Below are 27,355 nucleotides of genomic sequence, written 5' to 3' on the forward strand. Positions count from 1 at the left end.
TTCACCTTTGTATCACTTCCAGTTGGTCTTTCCTCACCATCTCCACAATCTCCGTTCTCTGTTCCCTCTACTTGCTCTTCCTTTCTTTCAACTTGCTCTTGTCTCCTTCCACCGACTTCACATCTCAGCACTTCCTCTTCCAATTCTGTTTTACCTTCTGTTTCCGTCTCCCATCTCAGGATTTTGTTGCACTTCGCCATCCTGTCTTGCAACCATACCTTGCCATCGCTCAACAATGCAGACCTGGCATACGGTTCCAGGACTTGAATGGGTGGTGTGAACTTGCTTTCTCACTTCCTTTTCAATGTAGCTAGTTTCACTCTCACCCAGTCTCCTTTTTCCAGTGTCACTCCACGCACATTACGTCGCTTGTTGTCGTGCTCTGTATATGTCTCTTGTGCTCTCTCCAGATTCCTTTTCACTATCGCAGGTGACCATTTACTTTGCACTACCATCTGTCTCCACGCGATGTTGTCCTTTGTAAACGGCTCTCTTCCCCTCAATATTTTGAAGGGACTGTAACCCGTACTTCCAGGCGTGATGCGGTAGGCCCACAGCATCTTGGGTAGCTCCTTTTCCCAATCCTGTCCATCGCTTATGGCCGCTTGGATGGTTCCCATTATGACTCTGTTGAACCGTTTGGCCAGTCCATTCCCTGCTGGATGATATATGGGAGTGTGCTTGACCTCTATTCCGTTCCTGGACATTAACGCTTCCCATTTGGCTGAGATAAACTGTGGCCCGTTGTCACATGTAATTATCTTGGGGATTCCTTCCATTACAAAGATCGCATTTAGGAATGCCAGAACCGCTTCAGTGTCCACTGTTTCTTTCACCTCCACCTCGGGCCACTTAGAGTACCTGTCTACCAACACTATGGCATATTTCTGTATCCCCTCAATGTTCAAGATGGGCCCTATAATGTCTATGGATACCATTTCCCATGGGCTGCTGGGTACGGGAAACTTGCCCAATTGTGGTCTCATCAGGGTTTGTGTTTTGTCTGCCTTGGAGCACGACTCGCAAGTTCGAGGCATGTGGGCTGCTGAATTCATATCTGTGCATAGATCGCCGCCTAGTGTTGGGTCCGGATGATTGCACATTGTTGTCCTGGAAGAGTCTTCGAAGTATCACGAGATAGGTGGCTCCTCCCCTGGACTACAGTGCGCATGGGCATCGCCTCCATCCCCAGATTGTTTTTTTCCGCCATTGGGTTCGGATGTGTTTCGGTTCCCTCTGTCGGAATCGATAGTTGTAAAACTTTTCTAACTCGAGACCAAAAGGTCTTTAGGCTGGGCGTCGGTATCGTTTCGTTCGGGTTTTGTCTGTTCTCAGCTCCGAACTCTTGCTACCCGTCCGCGTGCTCTCGGCGCGGACGGGCCTACTCGACGCTCCAGACATGGAACGAACTCCGTTCAAAAGGTGCCCGGTGTGCACCTCCAAGTACTCACACCTCGATGTGCAACAAATGTTTGTCACCGGACCATGATGAGGCCAGGTGTATGGCCTGCTCGAAGTTCCGGTGTAAGAAAACCCTCAAGATTCGTCGGGCCGCTAGACTTCAGGCCCAGTTATCGGCAACCTCGGCGCCCCCGCCGGACGACATCTTCGAAGAATCTGTTGAAGACGACGATGTCATGCGGGTTTCGGACTCTAGCCCCGCGTCTGAAGGGGATGCCTACGACGCGGGAGACGAGGACTTTGACGAAGCCGGCGACGAGGTAGGGGACGACGATGGGGCCATTGCACCGTGGGGGACAGCTCGGAGGAGGAGCGCCCCCAGACTGCCTCAGGGGTCAATCCCCTTCATGCGGCCCAGGTCGAGGGATCGCCTTCGGGCCTTACCCAAGACCTCGTTACTAGTCCAGCAACCCCGCCTCCGGGCCCGGTCACGGACATTTCTAATGTGCCACTCCCGTTAACAAAAACGAAAGTGAAGCCATTGGGATCCACTCCTCCGGTTTCGAAACCGAAAGTGAAAGCTGCACTGGTGCAGAAGGCTCTGGAGGCATCGACTTCCAAGAAATTCAAAATGGCCGACCTCAAGAGCCGTGCCAAGATGGCCGACCCAAAGGCCTCGGGGTCGACGCCGAAAACGAAGTCGACCGACGCGGCCGCATCGGCGCCGAAGATGGTCGAGGTCGATGACCCGAAGAAAGCTTCGAAAAAGTGTCAAAGCGAATCCACGGCTCCGCCCGTCGGGGACAAGGAACGTGAAGTGTCGGCTCCGAAGGCGGTGCCTCTCGTAGACCCGACTCCCGACTCGGGGAGATCGCTCGAGCCGGTCAAGCCCTCTCCGGCCTTGACGAAGAAGGTCGCAGAGTCCCTGCAGCGGATTCGGAAGGACGCTGTGGTTCCCGATACAGGGGATGTGGTGCCGAAGCACACAACAAAGCCCACAAAGGCGCAAACGCCTATCCGCTTCACCCTGCCGCCGAAGTCGACGCCGAAGGCTTTCGCTCCGAAGCATGGGGCAGGTGTGCCCTCGAAGCAGGTGTCGACGCCCAAAGCAGCACTGGTGGTGTCGAAGCCTTGGCTCCAGCCGCTTACAGAGGAAGAGCGTCGAGAGGTCATCATCGACGCCAATACCGGGAAACTGTCTCTCCTCAAGAGGAAAATCACCACGGAGCCGGTGTTAGAACATTTTCGTATTCCTCTCAAAAACAAGAAGGATTCTGCGGGTACTTCGGCCCCGATAGAGCCTGCCTCTCCACAGGCTCTAGAACATTCGCCCACGCGTTCCAACGCAGGGGATGGTGACGATGAGGAGGCCGAGTACAACTATCCGGCGTACTCGGATCCGGAGGAGGAACATGAGCCTTGGTCTGCCGGAGGCGACCCGGACGACCCGCAATCGGGTCAGGAACCGCAGCTCTTTGCGGCGAAGACCTCACCGACGGAGGACTCGGCAGCCTTCAACGCTTTGATTGAGCGAGCTGCAGCTAACCATGATGTCGAGCTGCATTCAGATCCTGTGGATGTGGACTTTTTATTTGACACTTTCTCTGTGGCTGAAAAGTCAGTCAAGTCATTGCCAATGTTCAAGGTAGTGCTAAAGCACGCGACTGAGGTCTTTAAAGAGCCCACTCGGGCGCATGTCATCAATCCTCGCATTGACAAAAAATATAAGGCAGCGCCCTCGGATCCAACATATATCAAGGGACACTTGCCACTGGACTCGTTGGTGGTATCCAACGCACGCAAGAGGGCGAACTCGCAGACCACTGGTGACGCTCCTCCCCCAGACAAAGAGTCTAAAATATTTGAGGCCTCAGGGAAACGGATTGCTGCACAGGCAGCTAACATTTGGTGAATCTCAAACACGCAGGCCCTACTTGCACGCTACGATAGGGCTCATTATGACACCCTAGAAACACTGCTGCAACACTTGCCTGACCAGTACAAGGAGGCAGGGGAAATGTTAATTCAGGAAGGAAAGCTCATCACAAACGCTTCCATCAAATGTGCGCTGGACGTGGCTGATACAGCCTCCAGGGCAATCAACACTAGTGTGTTGCTGAGGAGGCATGCATGGCTTAGGATATCAGGTTTCAAACCGGATATACAAACAACAATCCTGAACCAAACAGTTAATCCTGACCACCTGTTCGGCCCTGAGGTGGATGCGACACTGGAAAAAATGAAAAAAGACACAGACACTGCTAAATCTATGGGGGCCCTCCAGTCTCAGCAGTTTCGGGGTGGTTCCTTTCGCCGCTCAAATACCAGAGGCACCTCAAGGGGTCAGGCATCGCAGTCCACACAGTATTATAAAAGTAATACCCAAACCTCATACACCAACAAGGGTAGAGGTGGCTACAGAGGCAACAACATCAAAGGCAGGGGACGTGGAAACAACAGCTCCAGGTCCACCACCGCCAGCAAGCAGTGACGTCTTGTCACTGCCCCCCGACCACACAACACCGGTCGGGGGGAGACTCCAGCAGTTCCTGCCCGCGTGGAAATCCATCACCACGGACAGGTGGGTCAAGTCTCTTATCCAGTACGGTTACTGTCTGGAACTTACTTCCACTCCACCAAACATACCTCCAAGAAGCCGTCCTATGTCCGGCGAGCACTTGCACTCGTTGCAGCAGGAAGTTCAGGTCATGCTGCAAAAAGGGGCAATAGAGCTCGTCCCACTGCAGGAAAGGGGTACAGGAGTTTACTCTCTGTACTTTCTAATCCCCAAGAAGGACGGATCCCTACGGCCCATCCTGGACCTCAGGCCCCTCAACTGGTACATTCTCTCGGAGCATTTCCATATGCTCACGTTGCAGCAGGTACTCCCTCTGCTTCAACAGGGGGACTTCCTGGCTACGTTAGATCTAAAAGATGCATACTTTCATATCCCCCTGCATCCTTCCCACAGGAAGTATCTCAGATTCACGATTCAAGACCAGCACTACCAGTTCAGGGTTCTGCCGTTCGGGGTCACCACAGCGCCAAGGGTCTTTACGAAGTGCCTGGCGACTGTGGCGGCGCATCTACGACGCCAGAACGTCCACGTCTACCCTTACCTGGACGACTGGCTCATTCAGGCAAAAACAGAACAGCAGTGCGCCGACCACGTGTCCCGCACCATTCATCTCCTGCACGATCTGGGATTCTCTCTGAACTACCCGAAATCCCATCTCCAGCCCGCCCATGTACGACAGTATCTGGGCGCGACAATAAACACTCTGGCGGCCACTGCGCAGCCAAATTCAGTGAGAATCGCCAGTATCCAAACGCTGATCCAACGATTCAGACCTCAACACACGCTTCCAGCGAAAGTGTTCATGCAGTTGATAGGCATGATGGCCTCCTGCATCTCCATTGTCCCGCACGCGAGGCTACATATGCGTCCGCTTCAGGAGTGCCTAGCACGTCAGTGGACTCAGGCTCATGGGCAACTGACAGACCTAGTGTTGGTGAGCGGTCGGGCATACAACTCTCTGCATTGGTGGAATCCACAAAACCTTTGCAAGGGCCGACCATTCCAAGAGCCTGTGCCACAGATTATCCTGACGACGGACGCTTCTCTCCAGGGATGGGGAGCGCATGTACTCCACTACACAGTGCAGGGACTATGGACACTACAGCAAAGGAAGATGCACATCAATGTGTTGGAGCTGATGGCAATCTTCATGGCCTTGAAGGCGTTCAAAGTACATCTGTGCAACAAGGTCGTGTTGATCCGGACGGACAACATGACAGCCATGTACTACATTCAAAAGCAGGGAGGCACACACTCTCCGCAGCTGTCTCATCTGGCTCAGAGCATGTGGAAGTGGGCCATTCAGAGGAACATCTTCCTCATGGCAGAGCATCTCCCGGGCAAGGACAACCAGATGGCGGACCTGCTCAGCAGGCACAGCCTCAAATGCACGAGTGGGAGATACATCCATCAGTACTCCAACCGTACTTCCAAAGGTGGGGTCATCCAGAGATAGACCTGTTTGCCACAAAGGAGAACGCAAAATGCCAAAGCTTCGCCGCCAGGTTCCCACACCCGCAATCACAGGGCAATGCGATGTGGATGAACTGGTCAGGCAGATTTGCGTACGCTTTTCCCCCAGCACCTCTGATACCGCTGGTGGCACGCAAGCTCAGGCAGCACTCGATGACTCTCATCCTGGTTGCTCCAACGTGGGCTCGCCAACCGTGGTACACCACGTCTCTGGAACTCTCCGTGGTACCGCATCAAAGGCTTCATCTCACTCCCAGCCTTCTGATGCAGAGCCATGGCGACATTCAGCACCCAGATCCGCAACAGCTCAACCTGGCGATCTGGCTCCTGAAGTCCTAGAGTTTGGCTACCTCAATCTTCCTCCCGATTGCATGAACATCATTCGGGAGGCAAGGAAGCCCACTACTAGAGCTTGTTATGCGGCTAAATGGAAGAGGTTTGTCATTTACTGTGTTAACCACGATATTGACCCGCTAGATGCTTCCATTCAAAACATCATTTGTTACCTGTTCCACCTGTACCAATGCAATTTGGCGTACTCTTCCATCCGCATTCACCTGTCTGCTATGGCAGCATACCTCCAGAATAGGCAACACCTGTCACTTTTTAAGGTCCCTGCTATCAAGGCTTTTCTGGAAGGACTCAAGAGAGTCATTCCACCAAGGACCCCACCAGCTCCAGAATGGAACCTCAATGTGGTTCTTACAAGACTGATGGGTCCTCCCTTCGAGCCACTGCACTCTTGTGAGCTTCAGTTTCTGACTTGGAAGGTTGCTTTCTTAGTAGCAATTACATCGCTACGGAGGGTTAGCGAGTTGCAGGCGCTCACCATCCAAGAACCTTTCTTCCAAGTACATGCTAACAGGGTTGTGCTCCGCACTAACCCTAAATTCTTACCCAAGGTTGTATCTCAATTCCATATGAACCAGACAATTGAGTTGCCGGTGTTTTTCCAAAACCCAGAGACGCTGGCGGAGCGGATGCTCCACACCCTTGATGTTAAAAGAGCCTTGATGTACTACGTGGACAGGACAAAAGATTTTCGCAAAACCAAGCAGCTTTTCGTTGCTTTTGCCACACACCACAAGGGAAACGCTATCTCCAAAGCTGGGATCGCTAGGTGGATCGTGAAATGCATTCAAATCTGTTACGCTAAAGCTAAACGCACTCTCACTATCCCACCAAGAGCCCACTCCACCAGGAAGTTGGGGGCCTCTATGGCTTTCCTAGGTAACATTCCCTTAGAAGATATTTGTAGAGCAGCCACATGGTCTACCACACATACTTTCACTAAACATTACTGTGTAGACGTGCACTCCAAACAGCAGGCAGCTGTTGGTCAGGCTGTTCTCAAAACACTTTTTCAGACTGCTGCAGCTGGCACGGACGGCCGCCGCTAATGGAGGGACTGCTATGTATTCTATGCACAGATATGAATTCAGCAGCCCATATGCCTCGAACTGCAAATGCTACTTACCAGTATGCATCTGTTCTTGGCATGTAGGGCTGCTGACATTCATATCGCCCACCCTCCTCCCCGGCGCCTGTAGCAGCTGCAGTATTCATATATATATATGCTCATAGCATGGTCATCACTCACATACTTCACTCCATCTCTGCCAATGGCTAAAAACAATCTGGGGATGGAGGCGATGCCCATGCGCACTGTAGTCCAGGGGAGGAGCCACCTATCTCGTGATACTTCGAAGACTCTTCCAGGACAACAATGTGCAATCATCCGGACCCAACACTAGGCGGCGATCTATGCACAGATATGAATGTCAGCAGCCCTACATGCCAAGAACAGATGCATACTGGTAAGTAGCATTTGCATTTCTCACATACCTCTCCACTTGGGCATCAATCGCCGGCCACCAATATGCTTGTCTTGCCAAGGCTTTTGTTTTCGTGATCCCTTGATGTCCCTCATGTAAAATCGCTAACAGGTGTTCACTCAATCCTTGGGGAGGAATGACTTTGTCTCCTCTCATTAGGAACATGGGGTACTCTCCTAGGGACAATTCTTCTCTCACTTCCCAGTATTTCTTCATTTTCTCCTCTAGGTGCCTTTTCTCCGGCCACCCATGTGTCACATACCCCTTTATTGCCTCCATGTCCTCATCTTGCCTGTACGCTTCAACCCACTCCTGCTCGCTGATAACCTGCTCCATGTCTTGCATCGTCGCTACCATGTACCCCTCCCATCCCGGGGTTTCTTGGTCCTTTGCTTTCTCTTTGGCAGCCGCTCTGCTCAAGAAATCCGCAACTTTCTTCCTGGGTCCTGGTAGGTACTCTACCTCGTACACATAGTCCAGGAGTCTCAAAGTCATTTTCGCTATCCTCGGGGTGGCATGCGCATGACCACTTGACGTCAGTACTTTTATCAAAGGCTTGTGGTCTGTGCGAACCAAGAACTTGGCCCCCCACAGGAATTGTCGAAAACGTTCCATCGCCCGTACCACCGCTAGCATTTCTTTCTCGATAACACTGAATTTTTCTTCATTCGGTGTCAGGGTTCTGGATGCGAAACAGATTGTGGATACTTCCCCTTTTTCTGATCTTTGCATCAATACCGCTCCTAGGCCTCGGTCGCTGGCATCCGTGGTGAGTATGGATTTTGCTTCTTGGTCAAAGCCCTTGAGTGGTGTAGCTTCGCTCATCTCTTTCTTAAGGGCCTCAAATTCTTCTTGTTCCTCTCTGCCCCACTTGAACCCGTTTCTTTCTTTCAACAGCTGACGCATGTGGTGTGTCTTGGTGGCGAAATTTGGGATGAACTTGCTATAGAATTCCGCCATGTCGAGGAATGACCTGACATCTTCTTTCTTCTCAGGGGCTGGCACATTCTTTATCGCCTCCATGTTTGCTCTCTTTGGTTCAATTCCCTTCTTGCTTATTTCATGCCCCAGGTACGTCACTGACTGCACCCCAAATTTGCACTTCTCCCACTCTGCGGTGAGTCTATTGTTTTGTAACACCCTCAGTACGGTGTGCAATGTTTCATTGTGCTCTGGCTTGGATTTCCCCATTATGAGAATATCATCTTGGAAGTATTGAACTCCTTCCACATTTTTGAGCAACTTGTGCATCAGTTTTTGAAACACAGCCGCTGCCGACGCCAATCCGAACGGCATTCTCACGAATTTATAACACCCAAAAGGTGTTATAAAGGATGTGAGCTGACTGCATGTCGGATGGAGTGTCACCTGATGGTATGCAGAGGATAGGTCCACCGTCGAGAACCACTTTATTCCTTTTGTCATCGAGAGCATCTCGTTTATTCGTGGAAGCGGAAATTTGTCAATGAGGATGTTCTTGTTGAGTTCCCTGAGGTCCACGCATAGCCTCACCTTCCCATTTGGTTTCTGTGCCACCACTAAGGGTGACAACCATTCCGCACTTTCGCTTGCCTCGATCACGCCTCCTTTCTCCAATCTGTCCAGCTCCTCTTGCACTGCCTCTCTGCAGCGGAACGGAATGTTTCGAACCTTGTGGCTCACGGGTGTGGCTCCTTCCTTCAGGCGTATCATGTGCTTGAATTTTGCCAATTCTCCAATCTTACCGCTGAATACGTGGGGGTACTCCCTCTTCCATGCTTCTCCCTCTTGTCCTCGTTCTGTGTCCATCTGCATCACTTTCTCTATTCCTCCGGGCTTCAGTTGGATCCCTAACGCTCCTTGATCTCTCCATCCTAGCACTGAGGGTCCCTTTTCAGCCACATACAGCTTACAGTTTGCACGACGTCCTCTAAATTCGAATGGCAAAGGGCAATACCCCAACATGGGTATTCTCTGTCCTGTGTAGGTGACCGGTCTCAAATCCATTGGGCGTAGTTCTTCCTTTATTTCTCTCAAGAACTTCTCTTCCCACACCTTTCTCTGTACTATCGTGATGGGAGCTCCTGAGTCGGCTACGATGTCGACTTTCACGCCTCCTATGCTCATGTTGAGTATTGGTTTGTTGGACCCCTTGCAATCCACATCCAGGACTTGGTTGTCTATGTATAAGACTTCTTCAAGGTACTCTTCTTCAGCTTGTGCCTCTTCCTCCTCTGGGCTGCCCTGGTCAATATACTGACAGCCGCTCCTTTGGGCTTCCGCCTGCACACTTTCTCATAATGTGCAAATATGCCGCAGAATGCTCTAAACGCCGTACACACCTTGTCGTTGCCTAGGTGTGAGGTGCTTCCGCACCTGTAGCAACTAGTCCTTCTCTCCCCACTTGTCTTCGGAGACGCACCCGCATTCTGCTGGCCTCTCCTGGTGTATTGGTACTTAGGTGGTCCCTGTTGTTTGGCTTTGTCTCCTTTGTTGTGCACCATCACCCTGCACACCGTTTGTGTGCTCCCTGTGTCTTTTCTGGCTGCTTGCGCACATCTTTTTGATAACTCTGCTTTCTTGACCAAGGCCCAAACCTCCTTGAGGGGGGCATCGCCATTCACCCATAGCTTTTCTTGTATCGTCGTGTTTGACGTATGCATGATAATTTGATCCCTTACCAGTTCGTCGTGCAGGTCGCCAAATTTGCACGTTAGTGCCAGTTTTTGTAATGCTGCAACGTATTCGTCTATGGTCTCTCCACTCTCCTGCTTTCTCTGAAAAAAATTGTACCGATCTATGGCCACACACACCACAGGCCTGTAGTGCGTATCTAGGTCCTCTATCGCGTGTCGGAACACATCCGTGTCCGTTGCGTCTCTTGTGATTTTTACCAAGTTGTCAAACACCCTTAAACCCTCAGGTCCTAGATTGTGTAGGAGAATTTTACTCCTCCTCGGCCTGGAATATTCTGCGTAGCCCTCTTCCTCCAGAGCCTCTAAGTAATTCAGGAAGTATCTCTTCCAGTCCTCCCATGGCATCGTGGGTTCTCCTCTCTTTGGGAGGAAAGGCATCATGTTTGCGAGGGAAGTGGACGGTGTCGCCATCTTCTCGTTTCCCCTTGGGACCGCCTGGGTGGGAACGTTACGGCTGGGCGGGCTGCCAGGGGCTTGCCTGGCGTCCGTGTCTTCCCCTTGGTCCTGTCCGCTATTTACGCCTCCCGCTGCACCTCTGGGGTCCAGGTTTGCTTGACGGCCTGCCCTGTCCCCTTTGCCAGGCTCCTCGCCCTGTACCAGTCGATCCGCCAGCTTTTTGCGGCAGTGGTTCGGTGGCAGATGCTCCTGTGTGCCCTCACCTCCTTCCCGCCTTGTGTTCTGGGTCGGGCCTTGTCTCTGGCCCTTCGGGCCCCTTTCCACGCGTCGTGTGTGCTTATCTCTGGGTCCGCCCCTCTCCGGGATTAGCCACCCTTATTCCGTCACGTGTTCTTTTAATGTGCCTACCCGGCTGATGCGATGCTTCGTTGGCTCTGCTTCGCGCCGGCCCCATGCGCCGACTTTTCGCCCTCTGCCGCGCTCCGAGGTTGCTCCTTATGCCCCTGTGGTGGCTTGCTCCTTTTTGTTTATTTGCTCTATCCAGCGTTTTCTCTCTTTTTCTTTTCTATCTTCTCGTGTCCCGCCTCGTCGTCATTGTAGGAATGCTCTTTACCCATTAAAACATGCACGGAGCCACAGGTATGGTGTAACTGCTTTATTCCTCGGAGCGCCGGGGCAGCGCACTTTCTCTCTGCCGGGCTCGGCGCCAACACAAAATGGCCGCCTTCCAGTTCCTGTCTAGCCCTTCCGGTTCCGGCCCTCGCACGGGAAAGGCTAGACAGTCACCACACTTCCTCCCAATTTATCACTTAGTATAATTATTTGAAGTCAACTGTTTCAAAAGCAATTGACGAAAATAGCAGCGCTTTTACTTACTGACCTGAAAGGCTGCATAGCCTGATCCATACGACAAGCAATATCACATTCGACCTCTCATTCAAGATGACATAAGTCCTTGAGTTTATTTCAAATGCGCGTATACAATAAATATTGCGATTCCTTACTCCTACATGCACAATAACAGGACACTTTCGGAATTGCTTCTGTTGTAAAAATGGTTTGTTATGTTGGGCTTTTTTATTAATATAAAAGCAGGGATTGTCAGAAAATACATATTTTCAACGCTGGTTAAATCATAATTAAGACAACTCGAGTTATCATGACAACTAACTTTCCCGCATTGTCTGTATTTTCGGTGCGAAGCATTTTATTTTATATTTCCGTTCACTACGGTTAAGAAAACATGCACAATACAGTAATAACAACATAAAAAGACTGTGTTCCACGGACCATGTCTATATTTAAATTACGAATACTACCACTCATTTGAAGTTGGCATTGATTAATTGTAAAGTGTTTTTGTTATTTTCATTTTTTGGGTCCTGTAAACTTAGTAGCAGTCACTGATAGCCAATCAACACTTTACATGTTGTTTCGGAGTAATTGAAGAATTTTTCATAAATTGTATGAACTATAATGTGCACGTGCTTGAAAGTGTATATTGGTAGACATAAAAATTTAAATATTATTAATCTTCCATAAGTATGCAGCTCATCTGGTCTCAGAATAGAAGTCAAACCCAGCCCCTTTCTTCATCTGCCCTTACTTCACGGTGGTGTGCCTTCTCACTTGCTTACTACCATTCAGAATTCCTCCAGATTCAATGTTTTTGGTCAGCCCTTTGCATTTTGCTACAGGCTACCAAGCATACAGCATGAGGCTAGGTCAGATTTTTTCAGCAAATGGCTGTCTTCCCTGTCAGTGAAGGCATTTTGCCTGTGCAAAAGTCCATACCCACTGAAAAAGTAGTGAGATTTTGGCGTCCCCAGCGCGATTTTCTAATGCGAGCAGTCTCGGTCAGAAGGATGGTTCTTGAGTAGATTTGTTGCCACTGAACTAAGGGGCATATCCACAAGGAAGGCGGCGTTCAAAAATTATCTCCGCTTTGGAGGCTGTTTTTGGTCGAAAAGCGTCAATAATTTTAACGCCCTATTAGCAAGGACACGCTAACGCGTGAATCCATGCTTCTTCACACTTTCCTTCAACGCCCAGTTTTGCATCTCTAATTAGATGCAAAGTGGGCGTTCCTCCCCAGATACCCGGAGAAATGTCGCTAAGCGACATTTCTCCTATTATCAAGCATCACACAAAGCAGCATAGCGACAGGAGAAGTAGGCAACATTTCTCCTATTTTCAAGCATCCCGCAAAGCAGCATAGCAGCAGGAGAAGTAGCGATAACCTCTGTTATCGCTACTTTCCTTACACCTGCTTTGAAACTGACTTAGCTATGATATCCTATGGAAGGTGGATATCATGGCTAAGTATGTGTGGCCCTATCAGCAAGCTATCTCCTAAAGTTGTGCGATTTTCGCTGGATTTCCAGCAATAATCACAGTTAGGCAGCTTACGCTTTGAATATTATCGCTGTGGAGATAAGGGTTGCTGATAGCACGCTATCTATGCGATAAAAATTCAGAGTTGGGTGGCGATAATTATCCTAGCGCTAAGTGCGCTTAGCGATAACTATCGCCCCCGCTTGATGATATGCCCCTAAATTTTTTACTCGAGTAGCAGCAAAATCAACTTGAATGGCTGCATGCTCCTGCACAGTGCATGTTGCCGCTCGTGCTGATTTTTCTGCACTGCTCGCACTACTGGCGCTAAGTTACAGCGCGAGCAGTGGAACCTACAAATTTCCACCCATTGGCGGAACTCCGTGAAATCTCGCAGAGTTTTTATGTAACTCTGTGGAATTCCACAGAGTCAAATTCTGGGAGTTACACTTACCCCTATCCATCAATTCATGCATTTAGCAAATCAGACCAGTGAATTCACTAACCCATAAATCTGCTTTAAGTATGCATCTGTCTATCCACCTACACCACATATGCATTTATCCATCCATCAATACTCATCTAACTCTGCCCAAGTACCCCCTTCTAAATCCTTTCATCCATTTGGTTAACAAGCAACACCCCAATGGATCCATCCATCTACCGAAATCAATGCATTCAATTTTCCACCTCTCCAGCCATTCTTTCATTTATCTGCCCAAGCTCACCAGGCATTATGTGCCCTCCTAAACACAGTTATGTATTCATCCACACTAAAGCATCGATTCATGCTCAAGCATCCATCCATATCCATTCATATGTCATCCAATTGATATACACAGCCAACCACCTGTCGATGGACTGATGCATAAGTAGACCCCGGCATAACATTATGTATTCCTGTTTGCTGCGAGCAGAAGAACATTCCAGTGTGAATTTGCCTTTTGTGGGAATCAATTCCACTTACCTGTTGTTTTAAAATGAAGAATTGCACCTGATTTCCACAGAGACTTCTGTGACAATGCCTTCCCGTACACAAGCCACAAGCAGTTGCGCTACAGCTATTCCGATACGTTCAGTGATCATTCATAATTGCTGAAAAAACGTGCTGTTTCACAAATTACTGAGAACAAGTACCTTGATTAAAGCCGTTTCGACAGGCAGCCAATCAGATTAGCTATGGTTAGGTTGTGCCTTAATGTACACTATTTTGAGGTGCAAGGGGGTGTGGGCAGCCTTCTGCAAAATGTTATTTTCTATGTTCAGGTATGAAACCTGTTTCGTAATCTAAAATGAGCTCTGCTCAGTATAGGGATTAGGAAACAATACATATTCCCTCATTTTCATTTAATCTGTCAGTTTATCCCACCATCCACTTACAGATGTGTCTCATGTATAAGGGCGTTGTGGTTCCTATCCACACCCCATTTGTGGACACAATTTGTAAATAATCTAAAATATAATACAAGATTGTGCTTAACTAAATGAGATTAGGGTATCAAGGCATTTAGAGAGGTCCTCAAAGCATGTGCAAGAATGTCAATAGGGCTGCAGCATTTCTAAGGCTTGCCTATACACCGCCCATATATTTATTCGGATCACATGTGCATTCGTTCCAGTGTCTCCAGTGCTTCAAAGCAGTGCCTACCGAAAATAGCTTTGAGCATTTCACCCTCTAGCCTACATCCATGTCACCAGCAGTCACCACTCTTTAAAATCTGCCGACAGGGTGGGTTGGGATCAGCCAGCTTCTTTGACCCACCAGACACTGTGAGATGGGAAAGGGTGAACAAGATTCAGTAAATGAAGGGTAGATAACATCTGGTTGTCGATGCAATGCTCTCAGTGACAAGTGAGGGGCACAGCAGAGACTGCATCACTAACATACCTGTCAACCTCCTCCCTCAAAAGTCTGAGCAAAGTCAGGCATTTAAGAGAGCATTTAAGAGGGTGATCCCATTAAAATCAGTGAAGAATGAACACTTTTTGAAGGCGATACAGGATGATCCCACTATAGTCAATAGAAGCTTTTGTTTGTCAGGTGTGTGAACAGAAGTAACATGCATTGGCAATGCAAATAAGTCTGGCATTAATGTGCTACACCCTGCACTCACCAATGCATGGCACTCATTTTGCATTTCCATGGGAATACCTTTCACCCTAAAACTCATTTATCCTGCAATCACATGTGAACACCACTCATCTCTTAACCTGCACCAAAAACTGCAAGCTCTGCCCTTATTCCCCCTCTTACCCACTACTCACCCTCCACTTGCTCTGCAGTCACACACCACATCTCTTGCACTCTTACACTACACACTCTGCCCTCAATCAAAGTTAAACCTTCACTCATCCACAGTTCACACTGCACACAAACGGGAAATCGCTTTACAACGCAGTCATTACATCGCACTACTGAACTAAAGTCCTGCGCACTCAAAACAGAAAAACACCAATGTTTTAAGTAAAAAGTTCTGGGGATGAAGAAAACCATCCAACATCGGTAGTATAATCTGGAGTTTTAGTTCTCCTTTTTAATAGGTCACCAGGTAGAGGTTATACACAGACAGCCGACTCGTGTTTCGTTGAGACAAAACAAATTTCTACAACTCCTCAGGGCTGGGAAAATAGAAAAAAAGATGACCTAAGAACAGGACATGGAAATCCATGTCCTCAGCAAAACAAATAATAACCCAATTTGGTGGCATGTTGAGCTACAGTCACCCAACATGCGTGGAGACCACAAGAGAGAGATTAATACTGTCAATTTAACTTAATAACCGAAACATAGCTTGACTGTAACGGCCTAATGCTCAATATTCGTGTCAGCCCAGTGTCGGGAAGAGAAAAGGGATAAAAAACATTTTTTGCACTTAAACTAGAAAACATGTAAATACGCATTATAGTGACTGATTAGCACACTCCGAGTAATACCCAAGTGACTAGAATACATTTAGTGTGAGGGATCTGACAAGACCAACTGCCGCTTAGATCTCAAGGTGCCATCCTGGTACCACCCTCTGTGAACAGTACCCAGTGTAAGCTGCCCCAGGTGCACCCACTCATGCTACCATCTGTGAATCTGGGACAGTGTAGCCTGACACCAGGCTCACAAGGTGCCCTCCTGGTACACTCTTTGCTGCCACCCCCCATGAACCACGCTACCAGATACCCCTCTGGCCTTGGTGCTCAATGTGCCCACTGCTGCCTCCATCAGAGAAAGACATGGGACCCTAATGTGCCATTCTAGTGCACCCTCTGCAGCCACCATCCACAAACCATGCTCAGCACATGCAGCCTGTGGGCCCTTTGGGTACGACGTCTACTGCCACCTTGAGTGAAATATGGACAGCACATGCTGCCCCTAGGCCATCAAGTTGCCCTACTGATGCACACTCTGCTTCCACCATTTATGAACCATACACCAGATGCCATTCGGCATTCACGGGGACACCTTCTGCAGCCTACAGTTGGACCCTGAAATTGTCCTCCTTGGGCATCCACAAGGCAGCTCTTAGACCTCTCGAACCACTCCACTGCCCCGCCAAGTGCTGTCAGCTCTGCTCCATAGGTTCACCTGCAGTGCCCCAGCAAAGCATCCCCCGCCAGCCACCCTCCCCCGCTGCTCAGAGGCTGAAACTGATTTGGGTCGTGGGTGTCCTTGCAGAAGCAGAGCACATGGTGCTCTGGATGTCATCATGGACACTGGTGAAAATATTGTGCCGGGACCGAGGACCTGTGCGGACAAAGCAAGTTTCACATAGGGCCCTTGGTGGGCCTGAGGGTAGAGAATAACTATGGATGAACCAATAGAGGGACAGTTTCCACATGCCACATGCAGGTTCCCCTGATGCAGACCCTGACACTGCCTCATCATGGGATCACCCTTCGTGCATCAGTCTGTGATGGGGGCTGTCACAGACCTTAACTGGCTCTCAGGGTCATGGAAGGAGGCCTTACTTACCTGCAACCTCAGGCATTTCATCCCCAGGTACATCATTCCCTACGCTGGGCACACTTCAAGATGTGCCTCAGACCCGGTGTCAGGGCTTTAGCTCGCCGTGGCGTCAGCAGTGGTGGCGCCTCAAACTGTCACTGTCCAAACAACATGCAAGCTTCTGAAGCACCTTGTGGCCTTCCTCCTTTATTCCTGCCTCCCACTCTCTACTTCCCCTTTTGAGCAGAATAAAACTCTGACTCTGGCGTGGAAAAAGGAAGGCCGCAGTTTATTAATTGCTGATGACGTTTGCATGGCTCTATCTACTTTATTGCACAGTTTTGATTACTTTGATCATAAATCATTGTCAGTTGCCATGACAACAGAGGTCATACCTTACTTGTGTCATAACTCATATCCTCATAAATTATTTTGACAGATACAAGCCATAAATCACTGGCTTATAAATAGGAGTGGGCGGTAAACTTATTTCTACTGCCGGAGTTCACAGAGTGTTGTCACTCCGCGCTCCACTTGGAGTGTGGAGTTTGGCAAAAGTTCTACTGTGTAGCGGAGTTTACCAATGCCACCCCTAATAAAGGTTAACGTGCAAAGGGACAATTCAGGTAGATGATTGAGGGAATAGGGGCATATGACTGAACTGTGCATAACCTCCTGCACTGGAGTGCCTGGGGTGTAAGGGCAAGCATGCTCCTGCCTACACTGTGGCGATGCAACTCGCACAAGTCTTTTCACTCTGGCTGGCACAGGGGTTGGTCAAGGTGACAGTGCAGATGGAGAACTATAGGAGATTGTCATTCTGCAGGGTTAATGCGTTTCTGGTGCCAGAGCACCACCCTGGACTCCAGATGGGAAAGAGCTTTCTTATACAGCTGCATCACCTTCTGTTGGTGTGTGAGGACAGCATAGGATATGACAGCTTCCTAGCATCAGGGCCACAACAGAAGCCTCCCGTTCCTCCCAGCAAACAGGTTACGGTGGTCCTTTAGAAACAAAAGACAGGCTTACACGACAATTGTAAGGCAGATTACCATGTTTGAGATGGGTTCTAAGTGGGAAAACATCCACAAACACGCAAATTAAAAGGCTAAAAGGTGCCTGCCCACTTTGCTCATTGATACCTTTGACGATGTATTTGAAATTCAAGCTTTGGAGGAAAAACAAAACAATAAGTGTCAACTATTTTATTACAGATCTATTAAATTAAAGACACAGCACATACACGTTCCTATTTGGAAAAATATGATTTTCATTGATTGCTAATAACAATTGGAATGCGACGTTGTACTTGGCATTACTTTCAGGCAAATACAGTTAAGGACGTTAGAAGATGGCCAGTAGTTTCTGTTTTGTTTCTGGTTTTTTTCGACATACTGTGAACAAGAGCACATCATTAAGCTAGCTTATTCCTCAGCTGCCATGCACATCGTGTTGCTCAGAGCCTTAACTGTGCGCAATAATATTTACCAGAACTTGAACAAGATGAAAGAGAAAAGACGTTTAGCGCAAGCAGTATATTGTTAAAAGCTATTCAGCTGTCACCGTTTGATCTTTCTAGAGAGTGAGACAGAAGAGCCAGTGGCCAGTGTGCAGAGTGCAAGGGTTTCTGTGCGCAGGGGAGGATTGGTTATGTGTAGGAAGGTGTCCCTTATTGCACATAAACAATCCTAAAATACCATTTTGCAACTTTCATGTGTGCTGCTTTATGCAGCACACATGAAAGTTACAAAATGTCATTTTTTGAAAAGGTCTGTTTATGTACGGGAAAGGGCACCTTCCTGTACATAAACAAACCATGGCTTTTGATTTTTACATGTATTGCTGCACAAGGAAGCACACATGGAAAAAGCAAAAATTAGGCGAAATAATGCATTTATCCTTGTTTGGCCAACATAAGATAAGGATTTTCCTGGTCTTCATTTTGGCGCTGCCTTCTATGTACCACACCCTTGTACATAGGGGGCAGTGTCAAATACAATGGGTGTTGCGGTGGAATGCTCACCACAACACCCACTGCACGCCCCTTTCAAACTAAGCATAGCATGAAAGGGTGCCTTATATACAGGGTAGCGTTAAGCCACGTTAAGTGGCCTAATGCTTCATTGTAAATAAGGCAAGGCCCCTATCACCACGGGAACGTCACAAAACGTGACGTTCCCATGGCGATAGTGGCTTGTACATATGCCCCTATATATGTCAACTCTGTACCTTTGTTACATCATTGAAGTTAAAACTAGTTTTGTTTATGCTGATAACTAAAATGAATGTGTGTTTCCTGTGCAGAACAAGCTGAACAAAAAGAGCTCGCCGTGTACCAAAGTCGCCTGAAAAGAGTGGGAAAAAATCACTTGAGTGAAAAATATGGAAAACTTGGATGGATACTGCAGCAACGTCATATTAGAAGTAGACTTTAAAAAGAGCAATAAAGGAGCCATTTAATACAGCTATAATGAAAGATATATATTTGTTGCATGCTTGTGAAGGCCACAATCTGTGCCGCTGTTTTTCAACTGTAATTAACATCTTTGCCAAGTCTCACAGCTTAATTTGTAACAATATGCATTGTCTTTGTTGGTAAGTAAACAAACCCGTGAATAAAAGTGACGAACTTTCTAAGGTTTGGAGCGATTTCTCCCAACTAAATCTCTGCTAACTTGTGTGAGGGTTTGTGCTGTGAGTGAGGACTTTCTCTTACTCTGGACAATGATGTGTGTTTCTTTCTTCTCTGCTGCTGTCGGTGGCATTGTAGATAGGCTTGGAGTGCTGGAGGTCTGAAAGTTTTAGATCTCACATACTGAAGAACTACCAGGTCCACCTTTTACAACTCTGACAGTTTTGTGGGCAGAAGAGAGTACCCTTCCAGAACCAAAGCTGCCCATGGCTACTGACTCTGTTGTAGTGTTAAACGATTATTTTATTATTATTATTATTACTGTGCACTTTTGCTACCCTTACCCTGCAAGCTGTCCTCTACTCTCTCTCGCTCTCCCTCCCTCACCAGCTCCATCTCTTCTGTTTTATATTGTGGAAAGAGAAATTTCACTTATCTTCCCCTAGAACCAAAGAATTAGAAATAGAAGTCCCTGATGCATAAGCCAAATACCCAATTTCACTCATTCTGGCACTGTGAAAATTATGTTTGATCCCAGTCCGGTTTCCTCGAAATTACCTAAATGAGAGTTTGAGGAGGAAATATTACGTCACAAATGTGACAGATATCCCTTCTGCCCTATTACAGGTGCTATCTTAGTGCACTTGTGATTAGGTGGACAAGATCTCTGTCATGCTTGCAATGGAGTACCCCTTCCCCAAACTCCAAACCAAGCTTTAAGGGCCATGTAGGGGAGAGGATGGGCCTAACGGTTGGGGCGGTGAACTTAAAGTCTCCCTGCGCCTAACAGAAATGAATGTGTCTTCATGTAACGCAACTGGTGCTCATGCAAAGCACTCCGATACCCGATTTCAGATCAGGTTTGCGCTATATAAAACTTCAACACTTTTTTTTAACAATATGGTTAAATCAAATGACATGGACAGTGGGAAATGTAGCCCTACTAAATAAGTAATGGAACATACAGCGTTCGCAGGAACACAAAACAGGAACCTAGTATGAGTCAGCAAATTTATAAATTAAGCCAGAGGAAGGAGAATCTCGAAGTCGCTTTGGTGAACATTTGTCTTACAAGTGGAAAAAGTTATAAGGCTTGGTTTTATAACTGTTTCACAAATAGTGAACCAAGGGCCAGTTTATAACAGTGGCTAATCCCAAGGGAGTGTTTCAGCAGAGGTCGGATTAATCCTAGGTAAAAGTGGTGCAAACCTATTGAGTCACAATTTGGTACAGATTGACACTTTTTTTTAATTACCCTCACTTACATCCAAATTACACAGAAATTCTCCAGGTTTAAGTAATATAGAAAATGAGAACCCTAAAATCTCACATTTTCTGAGAGTATCCATATTAAGGGTAGACATGTAAAGGAAAATATTTTTAAATGGTGAAAACAGAGATCAAATGTTAATTGTAACACATCTCAAAATGTCACACCTCTGTCATGAATCTTGTGTGCAACACGCAGAGCAAGAACATGTAGGGTTAGTATAAGATGCATATATCACTTTCTAGCGTATTCGAAGCATTAACATGGTATATTAAAATGTGTAATTTGATGCCATGACAAATTAAACTTCATTCCCAGATTAAACCCATGGTATTATTCAAGCTTATATTTTAATAGTTAACTGTTGTGAAATCTACTCATGGCTAAATTATGTTTTTTTCATTATTTGAGTAGAAAAATCCAATTCTTTACTCCACATCTACATACCTTGAAGATATACATATGTAATTTACCTTTCTCTATGTTTTCCCTCGAAATACTGACCATTATTTGTTACCCTTCAATAATCTGTTTTAGATATTCCTAATGCACAGCAATGATAAAATGTATAAAGATTGACAGATGAAGTAGCAAGGAACCAAGGCAAGAATTATGGGCTCAAGTGTAGGTCTTGTCAGCAGTCAGTGGTCGCGTTCTCTCATGACCAAATGGGTAGCCCATATATAATAATTATTTTATTTAAAAAAATGTCTAACACTGAAAAAGAGAAGTGCAACAATTGTTTTTGCTCTTGACGAACTTACTGTGATCACTAGCCCCTTGTTCGACACAGGATCTGAAATGAGTGTCACTAAAAGATGGTACCTGTTTTGATAGGCTACTGGACACATGTGGTCACAGAAATCATTATGTCAAAGGCCATTTTGCAAGAACGAAATTGAGTGCAGTTTACTTGCATTTCGTTACTCATCATACCGTTCAGAAAAACGTCCTTTATTTGCATGTAATTCTATAACAACTCACTTGTGTGGTAGAAGACTAAAGAAAGAACACAGAAATACCTACTGTTTTGTTTACTATTTTTCAAGATTGTGCTACTGAATATTGACACCTACAATAGCTGCCATACCTGTATCGAGGACTATGAGAAATTGGGTTGTTGGTTGAGAGAGTGAAATCCTGCCCAAGCAACAGCCACAATCCTTGTCGGGATGAACCACAAAAAAAGTTACCAAATTCCCCTGTGCTTAGCTCCCTGGTAGCTTGGCACAAAGTCATCAGGCCAAAGTAAGAGGCAATGTGTAAAGTATTTATGCTGCACACAAACAGTAATAATGTAAAAACGCAACACAAGAAAAATCCCAAACAATTTAGAATAAATATAGTATAATGTAATACATTATTTTACACCAAAAGTACAAAAAATAATCAGTAGAACTGGAGTTATAAATGTATAAATCTTTAAGTGAAAATGAATACCTAAAAGATCAAAGTGCCAACCATAGACAACTTGTTGCGTGAAACTGGGCAGAGTTGAATCTTTTGGCCAACCATGATGGAGCACGGGTCAGATACACTAGGGGAGCTCATCACAATTTTGGAAGGAAAACCTCCGCCTGACACTGCCCCAGATTCGGAACTGACTTACTTGCGGTCCGCGGTTCCGACCACCGAATTACGATGCGACCAAACACTGTTCAGTCGGATTCCCATTGTTTCCTATGGGAGCTCGTGTTACGCCGAGAACCGGTCATACCACAGTCTCCTATGGGGAAATGGGGTGTGTGTGTAAAATCTTGCACCGTGCAGAGTTTTAAGGGCGGTACCCCCTGGGCCACCAACTAAAGTCTGTGGGGGCTAGGGGCCCCTGCCAGGGATCCCCAAAGTTTTCAAATGGGAGCTCGTGTTATGCTGAGAACCGACCATACCACAGGCTCCTATGGGGAAATGGTGTGTGTGTGTAAAACCTTGCCTCATGGTGCCTGCCACACAGTGCAGGGTTTTACAGGGGGGTACTTTAGGTACCCCCTCAGCCACCAACTTTAGGCCGTGAAGACTAGGGGCCCCTGCCAGGGGTCCCCAAAGTCCATTTCTTTGACAGCCTTTCCATGTCGGACAGGCCAACGTGGGAAGGCTGATGTAAAGTGACATAGTAATCACAAAGGCAGAAACACCGTCCATAGAGGGTTACGGTGCAGTACAGACCAACAGGAATACTCTGCGAGTTGGTCGGAACTGAGTCGGAGTGATCAGGCAGTTTACATTCCAACCGTGAACATCGTAATCGGGCGAGCGGTCTGTAAATCAACCGAGTTGGTTGGAAGGGCTCTGACGCAGTTGCGAAGATTTTGACTGTCGGGCAGAGGCTTTTCACCCAACATCGTAATGAGGCCCTAAGTGAATTGGACCCTATCTCCACTTATCATCAAACATAGAAGAAAGTTTATAGAAAAATGTCTGAGAAGGTAGAGTTCAGTGGGGCAAGGCAGCTGATGGTGTCTGAGGAGGAGTCGTCATCAGGGAACCACTAAACGAAATCACTGTGAAGATTTCTACATTTGAACTTAGTCTATTTTTGTAAAGTTGAAAATCTCCAGCGGGACAAAGCTTAACACTGCATCCGACGAGGGCTCCAGAAGTTGGGGTACCCTTCCAGAGAAGAGCTGCTGCACAGGATTTGCAGCTGCAGAGAAGAACTTAGTGGGAGCTACTGCAAAGTCAGACTAACAGGCGATGCACCTCAGGCGCATCGGCAAGCAGGTAGGACCCATCTCCTCTCGGTTCCCAGGGCACTATTTGTCAGAACATTTTTTAAGTCCTGAGTTTCAGATTTGGGCTATCTGGTCATCGTTAGACCCACTTCCAAGGGTCCAGGACTGGAGGGGCAACATTTTCTGATGTTGTTTTCTTAATCTAGTATTTTGGACCTGTATTTAAGATTTATTACTTGATTATATGACATGGTTATCATAGTTGTTGTCTAACTATCGTTGACTTTCCTTTCCAGATTTGAGCTTCCCAGGGCTACATGTCACAACCTGAATTGGTTCTATTGAGTAAACATAAGCTTTAGGAAGACAGAATGAACTACCACTCATAGCCTCACAGAGAAAACAGCTTCATATAAACACAGTACAGGAAATGTAGTCCTGGGAAGCTGAGAAGCATGTACCTTCAATCGCCAGGGTTTCTCCCTGCTATAATATAGAAAGATCATCTAGCCAGCAAATGTAGCTTTTGAGATTTTATTTCTTGATAGCAAAGCTTACTTCATTAAAGATCCTTTTGTCGGACTAAGAAATGGAATAATCTGTGGATCTCAAATTAAGCTTTGATTTTGTTTTCTTAATCTATTATTTTGTACCTTTATTTAATATTGCTTAGTAACTTGATTATATGACATGGTTATCATAGTTTGTTGTCTTACTGTCAATGATTTTCCTATCCAGATTTTCCCCTCTTATTCTCCTTCTGTGGTTCTAAAAATGTAGCTGCTCAAATATCACAGCCACCTCGATTCTAACAGAAAGACAGAGGCGGGTCTTGGAAGCAGTGGATGTAATTGTTTGAAACATATCTTTTGGCCCATGTTAGAAGACATTCACACTCTACTGAAATTTCTACAGAAAATCTCTACTCACGCATCTTTCTAAGTGAGTCTCTAAATGCAAGATTGCGAAGAATCTTCCTCAAATGGTCACCCCATGTAACTCCTAATGAGACTCCACATTTGCAGTAGCAACAGGCTGGTCCAACAGTTGAAGTGGCCACGGAGGTCCTATAAAAAGAAACAAAGGTTGGAAGTGTCATGCACCATGCATAATATATTGTTGTTTGCCTCCAATGCTAACTATTGCCACATATCGCGAAGGGAACTCATCAAAAAATTTCCTAGGCTTTCTTGAACCAAAATAAATGGGGGTCCCATCAATTATCTAAAACAATTCATACCATTTTCTTTGACAAAGTGACAAAAAAGCTGTAACTACATTTGACTAAATACAAGGACTCTTACAAAACAAACCATCTTAGCAAACAACAAAAAACACATAAAAATCTAGTGCTTTTCCATCTAGCTTTCATAGACTTCTTAAGTGACTTAGTAAGGATATTTATAAGATAGCTTCACTGCCAATGAAATCCTACCCAGAAATAAATCCTGGAAGAATGCAAAGCCATCTAGGCCCCCACATATATAAATGAACTAAAATACAGTCATAGAATGAAGGGAAAGTTCCACGTAAACTGAAGCAATTATCATGCCCACACTCAAGAAAGTCACACTTGACCAAGCCATGACTTTCAGCTGCAGACACATCATGTCTCCCATACCCACTGACATGTTTAAAATATGTTTTCATTCTCCAGGTCAATAATTGCTTTTTGCACTCATTGCTTTCTAATATCCAGCTGGGTGATGGTGCTGAAATAGCCATCTTCAAAATGTAACCATTTCCTTAAAGCACCCAACAAAGATAAGATATACCTCCTTGTGCTTATGGACCTTAATGCACCTGTCAACATGGTGGATCAAGAGATTATTATTATTATTATTATTTATTTTTATAAAGCGCATAGTCACCCGGAAGTATCCCAGCGCTGAGGAACCTAAGAGACATGACTGAGGACTGAGTTAACGGGAGGAGCATAAGGGCTAGGGGAAAAGATGTGTTTTTAATCGTTTCCTGAAACGGAGGTAGTGGGGTTCCAGACGAAGATCTCGTGGGAGGGAGTTCCAAAGACGGGCCGCATGAACCGCGAACCGTCTTCCTCCTGATCGTGCTTTCCTAAACCTTGGGGCATTGATAAGGTTTTCTGCATTAGAGCGAAGGGTTCTTGTGGCTATGTAAGGGGTAATGAAGTTTCGGAGAATTGGAGGGCCTTGGTTATTCAGGGTTTTGTGCACCAAACACAGGGCTTTAAATTTAATTCTCTCCCTTATGGGGAGCCAATGCAGGAGTTTGAGGGCAGGCTTGGCCGAAGATCTGGCCGGGGTGTTGGTAATGATCCGAGCAGCGGTGTTCTGGATCCTCTGCAATTTAGTCAATGTTGCTTCCGGTGCACCCAAATAGATCGCATTACTATAGTCCAGTCTAGATATAATAAGACCCTGGACTAAAAGTTTTTGCGATTTCGGAGGAAGAAGGGGCAGGACTTTCCTCAAGGATTTAAGCAGACCGAAACAGGTCCCTACGACCTTTTTTGCTTGTGGGGCGAAGGAGAGCTCCGAGTCGATCCAGACACCCAAGCTTTTTACCTCTGTCTTTGGGTCTGGGGGGGGACCTAGACATGTTGGCCACATGTCCAACGGAAATGAGGTTCCTTTTGGGCCGAGTACAAGGACCTCGGTTTTTGCCCCGTTTAATTTTAGCGCTGATGTATTCATCCAGTGATGGACCTGCGTGAGGCAGTTAAGGAGATCGGCTTTCTGTTGTTGAGGGTGGGACAACGACACCACTAATTGGGTGTCATCAGCGTAGTTGATGACACTCACTCCGAAAGGGGTAATGACTTCCTCCAATGTGGACATATATATGTTAAATAATGTAGGGCTCAGGGAGGAGCCCTGAGGCACACCACATTGGAGGGGCATTTCGGAGGAGCGGGCGTCTTTCTCCCAGATCTGATAGGATCGTTGTGTCAAGAAGGATGAGAGCCAGGATATGGCTGTGCCTTCTAGACCAACTTTTGCCAGCCTTTCGATGAGGAGCTGGTGGTCCACGGTGTCGAACGCTGCACTAAGGTCGAGGAGGATCACTGCCACTGATCCTCCACCATCTAGCAGCGTTCTGGCTTCCTCTACCGCCGCCAGGAGGGCGATGTCCGTGCCCTGTCCTGGTCGAAAGCCCGTCTGGGAGTTTTTTAGCTTGTTGTTGGCTTCTAAATACTCTGAGAGTTTCTTATTGATGAGTTTTTCCGCAATTTTGCTTACTCCTGGGAGTAAGGAAATGGGCCGATAATTTGCCAGGTTATCAGGGTCCAGAGTGGGTTTCTTTAATAAGGCCTTTACCACTGCCTTCTTCCAACTCTGGGGCACAACTCCCTGTTGAAGTGACGTATTAATCAACTGGGTGAGGGCGGGGATGATGGAAGGGGCTACCTCTTTAAGCATCCGAAGAGGAGCAGGGTCTCTAGGGGAGCCACTTTTCATAGAGTTAAGCGTTGTTTGCACTTCATCTGAGGTGACCTGGCCCCATGTGGATAGGCCGGTGAGAGAAGTCGAATGAGGAGAAACGGTTTCTTCCCTCGGGTGCAAGGGGGGAATTGAATCCAGGATTAATTGTATTTTGTCCTGAAAAAAGTTAGCCAGTTGTTGGCATCTCTCTTGATCGGCTATAGGGTCAGAGGGGGGTCCATGATCTTGTACTGGTGGTTTTGAAAGTTCTTTCAGGATAGCGAATGATTCCTTCCCGGAGCCACCTGCTCTCTCTATTCTCTCCTGGAAGAACACGCTTTTGGTAATCCGGATAGCGGTTTTATAATTGAGAAGAGAAATGGAGTAGATTTTTTTATTCGCTCCTGTTTTCTCACGTCTCCATGAACGTTCGGTCTTTTTACATTCTTGCCGTAAGATTTTAAGTTCCGGAGTGTACCACGGAGCAGGGGATATCTTTTTTGGTTGCTTGAAAGTGGTGATTTTTGGAAGCAGAGTGTCCAGAGACGACGTAATCCAGTCACTGAATTGTTTATCTGCCAAATTTGGGTCCGAGGAAAGCTTAGGAGTGGACTCGGTCAGAGAACGGGCCCAAATATCCAGTGGCAATTTATGCCATTGGCGATCAGTAACCTGGGTTTTAGGCATAGAGTAATTAGACCTGGGGGTTTCCCAGAAAAAGGGGACGAGGAAATGGTCAGTCCATGGA

The 27,355-nt window shown here is 46.9% G+C and overlaps 1 protein-coding gene across 2 annotated transcripts in view; it reads left to right on the forward strand.

Annotated features, from left to right (window-relative positions):
• LOC147677677 (SLAM family member 5-like) overlaps window positions 1-19,266 on the forward strand; it is a 537,398-nt gene extending 518,132 nt beyond the window's left edge. For both annotated transcript variants that reach the window (XM_086946484.1, XM_086946483.1), the window contains one exon: window positions 18,934-19,266. The gene's annotated coding sequence lies outside the window, so the exon portion shown is untranslated. The remainder of the gene's footprint in view (window positions 1-18,933) is intronic.
• Window positions 19,267-27,355: the final 8,089 nt, after the last annotated feature.

This window comes from Lissotriton vulgaris, chromosome 12, assembly GCF_964263255.1.
Source record: "Lissotriton vulgaris chromosome 12, aLisVul1.2, whole genome shotgun sequence".
Lineage (NCBI taxonomy): Eukaryota > Metazoa > Chordata > Amphibia > Caudata > Salamandridae > Lissotriton > Lissotriton vulgaris.